Source organism: Protopterus annectens, chromosome 1.part0 (genome assembly GCF_019279795.1).
Source record: "Protopterus annectens isolate FY-2018-M chromosome 1.part0, PAN1.0, whole genome shotgun sequence".
Lineage (NCBI taxonomy): Eukaryota > Metazoa > Chordata > Ceratodontiformes > Protopteridae > Protopterus > Protopterus annectens.
The window spans coordinates 74,348,780-74,356,726 of record NC_056725.1 but is presented as its reverse complement, the minus strand read 5'-3'; the positions used below and the strand labels follow the sequence as shown (position 1 = coordinate 74,356,726).

Here is a 7,947-nt window from a genome sequence, read left to right as displayed (position 1 = left end):
CGAGGGGAAGTCTGTGTATACAGCCTACCCAGACCTAACCAAGGCATTTGACACTATACTTCACTCAGACATCACTAACAAACACTCCCAAGCTAGATATCAACCTTTACATCATATGGTAGGTTGCAAACTGATTCACTGACAGAATCCATACAGTCAAAATAGGTCCAACAGCAGGCCCATAACCAGTGGCGTTCCACGGGTCTCAGTCCTAAGACCTCTACTGTTCTGAATCTATTTCTCTGAAGTAGAAGCTAAAACCAAGAGACTGTGGCTGACAGTTTCCTGATGACTGCAAACTGGGTGCATTCACAAAATCTCCATACGATGTCGACATCCTTCAAGCATCTTCTCAAACTCAATGTAAAAAAATGTATTACCCCTTTTGGTACGAGTGACGTTCCTGAAAATTACCACATCAATGACAATACCCTAAGTACGCGCTCAAAGGTGAGAGATATGGGCACTCAGGTTGAAAGCAACCTTATCTATGATCACCATGTTTCCACAGTGGTAAGAAGGGCATTCTATATGTCTTATCTCATAAGTAAGGGCATTGCCTAGAGAAAAGGAGAAGTTATCACCTCCCTGTATTCTTCACTCATTAAGCCAATAATTGAGTACGCCCCTTTTGGTATGTACCTTTCAAAGCAACTGAAGAGACCACAAAGGTTCCTCACAATGAAAATTCAAGGTCTTCAGCAGCTATCCTATGTGGATTGGCTAAAATCAGTCACTTTACTCTGTTTCATACAGACTACTGAGAGGTGATCATTGCCTTACATGTAAGGCGATCTCTGACCCTGCTTTACTGGAAATACTGCACATCCACAAGTCAAATGGCACATGAGTTACTCGCTCTAAGGACCTAAACCTGGTATGTGAGATCAATAGAACCTGCTGGAGGGACAGACTTGTCTCCCAGAGGTTACCACACCTTTGGAATAGACTCTCACTTCAAACCAAAGAGCCCCTCACTGGCCCTCTTCAAATGCAATCTGGATGACTGAATGGGTAACCGTAAATTCAACCTGGGAATTCCACCCGTGTCCGTCTTGGACAGGGACAATAGGTGCTGATCGTGTTAACAAGGGTACATTTGGCCAGGCTTGCAAGGGCCCACAGGCCATTAGACTAGAACATTACTATGATTCTATGATCTAATTTCCTTGCTCAAGCTGTGGAGTGTGTCCTTCCTCTGTTGTGTCAGTTCCCTCTTGTTCTTAGACATTCGTTTCTTCCTCTTGTTGTATAACCTATTTATGCTTGATGTCCACCACGTTGGCTTTTTTTTTTTTTTTTTTTTTTTGTGAGGACCTAGGTTTGATATGTTTAGGTACAGCTGAGTCTATTCATTTGTATAGGTGTTTATACGGGGAATTTGTGTACATCACTATATAATGTTGACAGTGGTAGCAGGGGGGGTTGAAACTATTTACGCCATCGTTTAGGTGGCTAGAGTTTGCTTTGGAGACATTTTTCATCCTTTTTGCTCTGGGGTGGTCAGTTATTATTGTTACTTTGAATAAGACTAATGTACGATCGGACCTTACAAGAGGGGGCAACAAACACGGCATAGTGCAGAGACCCCCTATGTTGGTGAGTACTAAGTCTAGTACATTCAAGCCCCTTGTGGGGGAGCAGACTATCTGTTTAAAAGCATTTGTATTAACAAAGTCCAGGAACATTAGGGAAGCATGTCTGTGCTCATATACACCTCCCAATCAATGAAAGGATAGTTGAAATCACCCATGACCAAGGTGTTTGGCTGCATAGTGAGTGACTCAAGTAGGTCCAGGTAGGCAGAGTGGTTCCAATGGTTCATGTTGGGGAACCTATAGCTAACAATGATATGGGAGGGGGTTTTACCTACAGTTAGTTGGACTTGGAATAGCTCTAGGGAGTTATAATATTTGGCCAGTCTTGAGGTGTATTTGTCTTCAATGAAGATGGATACACCTCTGCCTTTGGTTCTTTCACGCTCGTTTGGAAGTGTGAACATGTGGAAGGCATTGTAGCCGTGAATGTTTAGTTAATAATGTATGTGCAATGACAGTGGGAAGAACAGGTGATTGCATGTGAAATAAATGAAGCACATAGGATCTATATGCCTCCAGGTTAATGACTAAGATAACCCAGGAGTAAGTGGTGGTACCTACCTCTAAGGCTTACTCTAGACTAAGTATGGGGAAGCACAACACAAGTTAAAGCTAAGAGATTTGGGCATGTGAAAATACTTCAGCAAGAGTAATGCACTACTTTAACCTGTACTTAAATAAGTGACATTCCAAAGAAGGCAGCCCCTGAATTCAATGCATTTACTGCACTGGTCTCTATATCACTCCTTTAAATCTTTTTAAGGCCAAGAATTGGTTTCAAGAGTCAGAAAGTTTAGAATTATTTCCTGAAGATGGCCAACATCCCATCCATTAAGGAAGACCACGCTGATGTGTAATGGGGTATTAGTAGGACCACGCTTTGCTGTGCTCATTCAATGAGATTTACTAGTGTGCTTTTTAACATTACATTATTATTGAAAAAATGAAAAGTTTTTTTTTAAAACAGACTGGTTAGTATTGCTTATAAATCAAGCTGTCAAAAGCTTTATGCTTATGCGGCCATATTATAATATTAAGCGTATGCTTTAGTGAAGTTCTGCTGAAATGAATACCTCACTATGCATCAGCATGTACTTTTCTACAGGACTGTGTGTGTTAGCAAGCCAGCAACAAACTTCAGGTATTGAGTTTAAAAGTTACAATGACTCCATGATGTTGCTCCAGTAAGGGAAATTAACACCCCATAAAAGTAGCAGCTGTCACTACACACCGTTCCAAACTTCTGTTAGAATAACTAATTTCATTTGCTAACATAACCACAGGAAAGAAAACAAAACTGTTTTGGAGGGTGCCATATCTTAAAAGTGTGCTTAAATGCAAAGTACAAATTGATGCACATCCACAAGTTAAGAAAAGAGAAAGTGTTAATGTGTGTAACATGAAGATTTGATTCACATACTCAGCTTTTATGTTTCGACCTGGAGCTGCGTCCACTTATTTGCTATTGACTAGGCCTTACCGATCTAAAAGACATTATGTTAAAAAGACGCTTGGAAGCAAAGAAACTTGCCTAGAATTGAAGGCTGCAGAGCTGTACTGCATATGGCTGGCACTGCTGAGCTCAGACTGTAGCAAAACAAGCTTTTAATAAAAAAAAACCTGGCTTCCATTATTTGTCCTGCTAACACTAGTTGTCATACTAGTGATTTTGGGGAATAATCACAGGTTTCTCTCTGCAAAGTTATGTGGACATACTAACTGATAATGGTACATTTATGTAAAAAAACAACCCAGAATAATTACAACCAACACAAGTGTGTAGTCATTGCTATATATAGATATACGAAGGCGAGATAAATAAAGTTCCTACAGGCTGATCATTACGAGGTCTAAGAGAATAACTTGATAATCGCCGGTCATTTTGGCGGTCTTGGTACAAGCAATCAACACAAACACAGTAAAACACTGTTTTCGTTGCCCCAAATACTGATACATTGGTTAACTTACGTGACTGAAAACAAAACGTGTGCAGATAAAGTGCGCATTAATATTACGTCATGTAATCGCCGTTGTACTTTTTAAGTATGGTAAAGGATGGATATGTTGTCCTGCTAACGTGCTAGTGATTTGGGGGGGATAATCCCAGGTTTCTTTGAAGTTGAGTGATCGGGCTTTTTTTAAAAGTAGGTACTCTGCAAAGTTATGTGGACATGCTAATGGATAATGGTACATTTATGGAACAAGTGTGTCTATTACATTTCTGATAGTGTTTTAATGAAGATGGAAGTGTTCACTTGTGTTTAGGTTTGCAAATTTAAAATATTTGCTGTTTTTAGGTTACACGTACTAGTGGTCAGGTTGTCACTGTTTGAACGTGATGCTCTCTATCCTGAGCAAACTTTAGATAATGTGGAAAGGTCGCATAGCGTAGTGTTCAAGGTTACGTAGTATGTTCGCGTAGCATTTGAAGACTGTCCCATGAGATGCTTTGAGTTTTTACCAGTTAGAAGGAAAGGAGTGCAGGCTCTGTAGCATAGCTCTCAACCCTTCATGTCCAAAATGAGGAACACTAGCCCTCATAATGTGGAACAAATGGGCAAAATGTGGAACACATACTAATGGCTTACTAACAACTTCAACTAGGAAGGTCATAGGATGGTTAAAATAAGCTGGTTTTACTAATAAAGAAGATATTTTAATGAATTAATAAATAGATTTCACTTAAGAATCACTGAATGTGTGACAGAGTCTTTCAATGTGGAACTTTGAGGAACATGAACTTTTTAAGACCCCAAATGAGGTACGTTCCTCGTAATGAGGTACACTTGAGAGGTATGCTCTGTAGATTATGCTATATTTTGTCTTACTGTAAATGGGTATGCAAACTTCTAATATTGACTTGTGTCAGCACTCAGCCGCCAACGGTGGAAAACTGAGAACAAGTACAGTTGCTGTAACTAGAAATGAGCTTAGCTCTGGTATTTCTGTATAAGTCCTTTTAGCAAATGTGGATGGAAACTAAGGTTAGATGCGTTGCATAGATTACATTTTCCATCAATCATTCGTGCCCTGATCAGTACTACAGCAATAAAACAAATGTGTAATGATGGAATCAGAACAAAATGACTTGACTTTGACAAAAATGCAGTCGTTTTGCAGGGTAGTGGACATTCACTTATTAGTCATTTAAAAAGCGTGTACGTTCGACAAGGGACAGTATCTGAGTTGGAGAGCTGGTAGTAGTAGACATGACTGACCAATGCTATGGTGGGAGATTAAAGACTTAGTGCTTCTAAGGCGAACCTACTAGTGTAAAACAAATCTGGACAGAACCAAAAAATATTGTGGGAGTAAAGGCCCCAAAACAGAGAAAGATTTTAAATATTGCTATTAGAAACTAAGAAAGTTGCTAGACACAGGTTATGCGGTAGCATGGGTTTTCTGAAGGATATGAAAACTGAAACTCAAGTATCTGTCATTAGTTAGTGACTTGATTTATTGGTGATTTGACAGAAAGCAACACATTTTGACAAACAGACCAAAATGTGTGGCACAAATCTGAACAGTTGATAGCGTATGCTGAACATTATCTTACCATAACTACTGACCTAAACGTCGTAGTGTAATTTAAGAATGTAGGGTTAGGAGTCCCTGTTATTTGTGTCGGCAGACTGTATTTTTATTAATTGCTTTTTTTTTTTTTGTAAGTGAGGCTTGTGCCACTTAGGTGGGGATAAGGATGGGGTGACAGTTATGCTTGTAAATGAATTAACTGAAAATGCATTTTGTGTATATAGTTATGATATGAGGCCCAAAGTGTGATCACTTCTTTAAAATGGTGGGCGTGACTATCCAGTTCTCAGAGGTGTGTGTGTGTTTGTGTATGGTGGGGAGGTCTCATCTCAGCATTGCAAAATTATGCCAGCTGTGATGTGTGGATATAGCATATAAAGAGTTGTTTCACACATGGAAAGTATTGTCCATGGTGGTTTACACATGTATGTAATTTTAAGCCTGATGAGCTAGCAAGAGTGACCTGCCTGTCATGTGGTACACCAAAGTTTCAGATATTCGTTTGGAATATAGACCTTATGCAGATTGTCTGCCTCTTATTATTTTGAATGACATTGTGTCAGATACTGAAAAATGATCTGCCTAAAAGTGTAGAAATACATCTGTAAAACAGAATCTGCTTACTTTTAGGATAGTCTGTGTTTAGAACTACAAAAGTATAATTTATGGAAGAAATGTGTCCTCTGCAACCAGCATCATCTCATAGAAATCTAAGCAGAAAACTGTAATCCCAGACTGAGAAAAGTGATGTATGCTTCACAGCAAGTGGAATATTTAAACAAATAAAGTTTGCTGTGAATATTCCTGTATATTTACTGGTGAAAAAGTGAGATGTATACAATTTAAAGTGAATTCAGTAATAAGGTAAACTTCAAACAATGCAAAAATGAGAAATAAAGGGGGCTTGTGTTGTAAAATTGATATATGAATAGAGTTGTGTGAACCTGATCCCAAGAAAAATATAACATTTGGCATTATTGAGACTTCTTTTGTAAATTATGTATAATGTTGTGTATTAATTTATTTTTCAAAACTTGGAGATCAGAACAGCTGTGAATCTTTTGTTTGCTTCACAACAGTGAGCATGTTTTTTAGCCATTCTGTTGGATCCAGTTGATTTAATAATATAAGGCAGTGTTTCTATGATAAAGCTATTCATGCTTCTGTTAGGATTGTTTCTGATATTTCCTTGTTGATGTTTCTGTCGTGCATGGGTGAACTAGTGTTCTCGAACCTCCATGACATATATATTCCAGCATGCCTCCCATTCAGTTTTAGTGGGTAAAAGAAATGAGTTATGTAAAAGAGCAAACATGAGAAATAATGATAGCTTATAAAAAGAAATCCTTGTGTAAATCCCGGATGCAAGCCATAGAAACCATCATACAATTTTAATTAAAGTTTACAGTAGGTATAGTTGTTTACACAGCAAAATAATTAATCAAACTTGAAAAGAGACTTTTCTGAATGATATCTAAAAACAGAATGTATGCTGATTAAAGGGCATTTCTAAATAAAATGTAAAAAGCAAACAGTCTATTTACAAGAATTTGCATGTTTTTTAAGTTTATTAAATCTTCATATTTCAGTTGCAGCACAAGTTCATGTACAATAACAGAAAAGAAAACAAATTGTAATTTCCCTTTTTATTGTAATACAGTCTACATGTTTCTTTTTAATTATTTTAATTCACTAGCATACATAAATTGCTCAGTTCCTGCCTTCCCATAAGCCTCATGCCTCCTCCTGAGCATTATTCTGTATGACATGTTCTCACAAATTGAATGAAATTTGCTCATTCTCTTTTCTAAAGATCCCAGTTTTAGTTCATTTATCTCCTTTACAGTAGTCGGTGTTTCCTTGATTGGTGGTCTGTTTTGATTTCTGTTTTTTAGTAGTTGTTTTTTTGGCCACCAGTAGCATTAAACTTTGTAAGGTGTGATATGTCTGGGCAATTCAGATTTAGTGTGTCGATTCAAAAGAATAACTTCCTTAGTTACTGCAGTTTGTTTCCTAAACATTTCTGCCAGGGTATTCTGTAGAGAATTTTTTAAATTTTCCAGCTCATTACACTCCCAAATAATGTGTTCCAATATTCCTATCTTTTCCGCATCACATCTCCACCATTTCTTATCTATTTGAGTAAGAATAGTCTGAAGTCTACTTTGGGCATAAAATAGCTATGCAGGCACTTCAAGCAAAAATCATAAACCTTCTGGACTTTTGTTGCATACTTTGGGATCTCCTCTATTCTTTTGTAATTTACCTTTCTGTTCTCTGTTCAGTCTCTTCTAATTTCCTCTGATTCTTACAATTATCTTGCAAAGTTTTATGTGCTTATCCCTTTTTTTTATTATCCCATTTCCTCTGATTCTTACAATTATCTTGCAAAGTTTTATGTGCTTATCCCTTTTTTTTATTATCCAATTTCCTCTAATTCTTACAATTATCTTGCAAAGTTTTATGTGCTTATCCCTTTTTATTATCCCTTTTTAAACAGCATCTTCTGTTCTCAACTAAAATATGTGCCAGAGCTGGTCTTTTATTTAGCTTTTCTCTATCCCTTTACTAGTATTGTTATCAATCCCTGATAGTGAGGGCAGTCTGTAACCTACAGTCAAAATTCTAGGTTAGCCTCACCCCAATTTTTTACCTTTCCCTTTTGATTTATTTGCACCCAGTGGCTTTATTTCCTTACTACTTTCTTCCAGTAAATTCCAGCTGCTGTAGCCTTACTTGTACTTGTAGGCATCCCTTTTGGCAACATCTCTTTACTATTTTTTCTCTTTTTCCATGCACAGGGATAGTTCTTAAA

At 37.6% G+C, this 7,947-nt stretch overlaps 1 protein-coding gene across 2 annotated transcripts in view; it reads left to right on the top strand.

Moving 5' to 3' along the window:
- Nucleotides 1-3,615: 3,615 nt before the first annotated feature.
- The window catches only part of MRPL28 (mitochondrial ribosomal protein L28), a 435,965-nt gene continuing 431,633 nt past the window's right edge, over nucleotides 3,616-7,947 (top strand). For both annotated transcript variants that reach the window (XM_044084818.1, XM_044084810.1), the window contains exon 1: nucleotides 3,616-3,742. The gene's annotated coding sequence lies outside the window, so the exon portion shown is untranslated. The remainder of the gene's footprint in view (nucleotides 3,743-7,947) is intronic.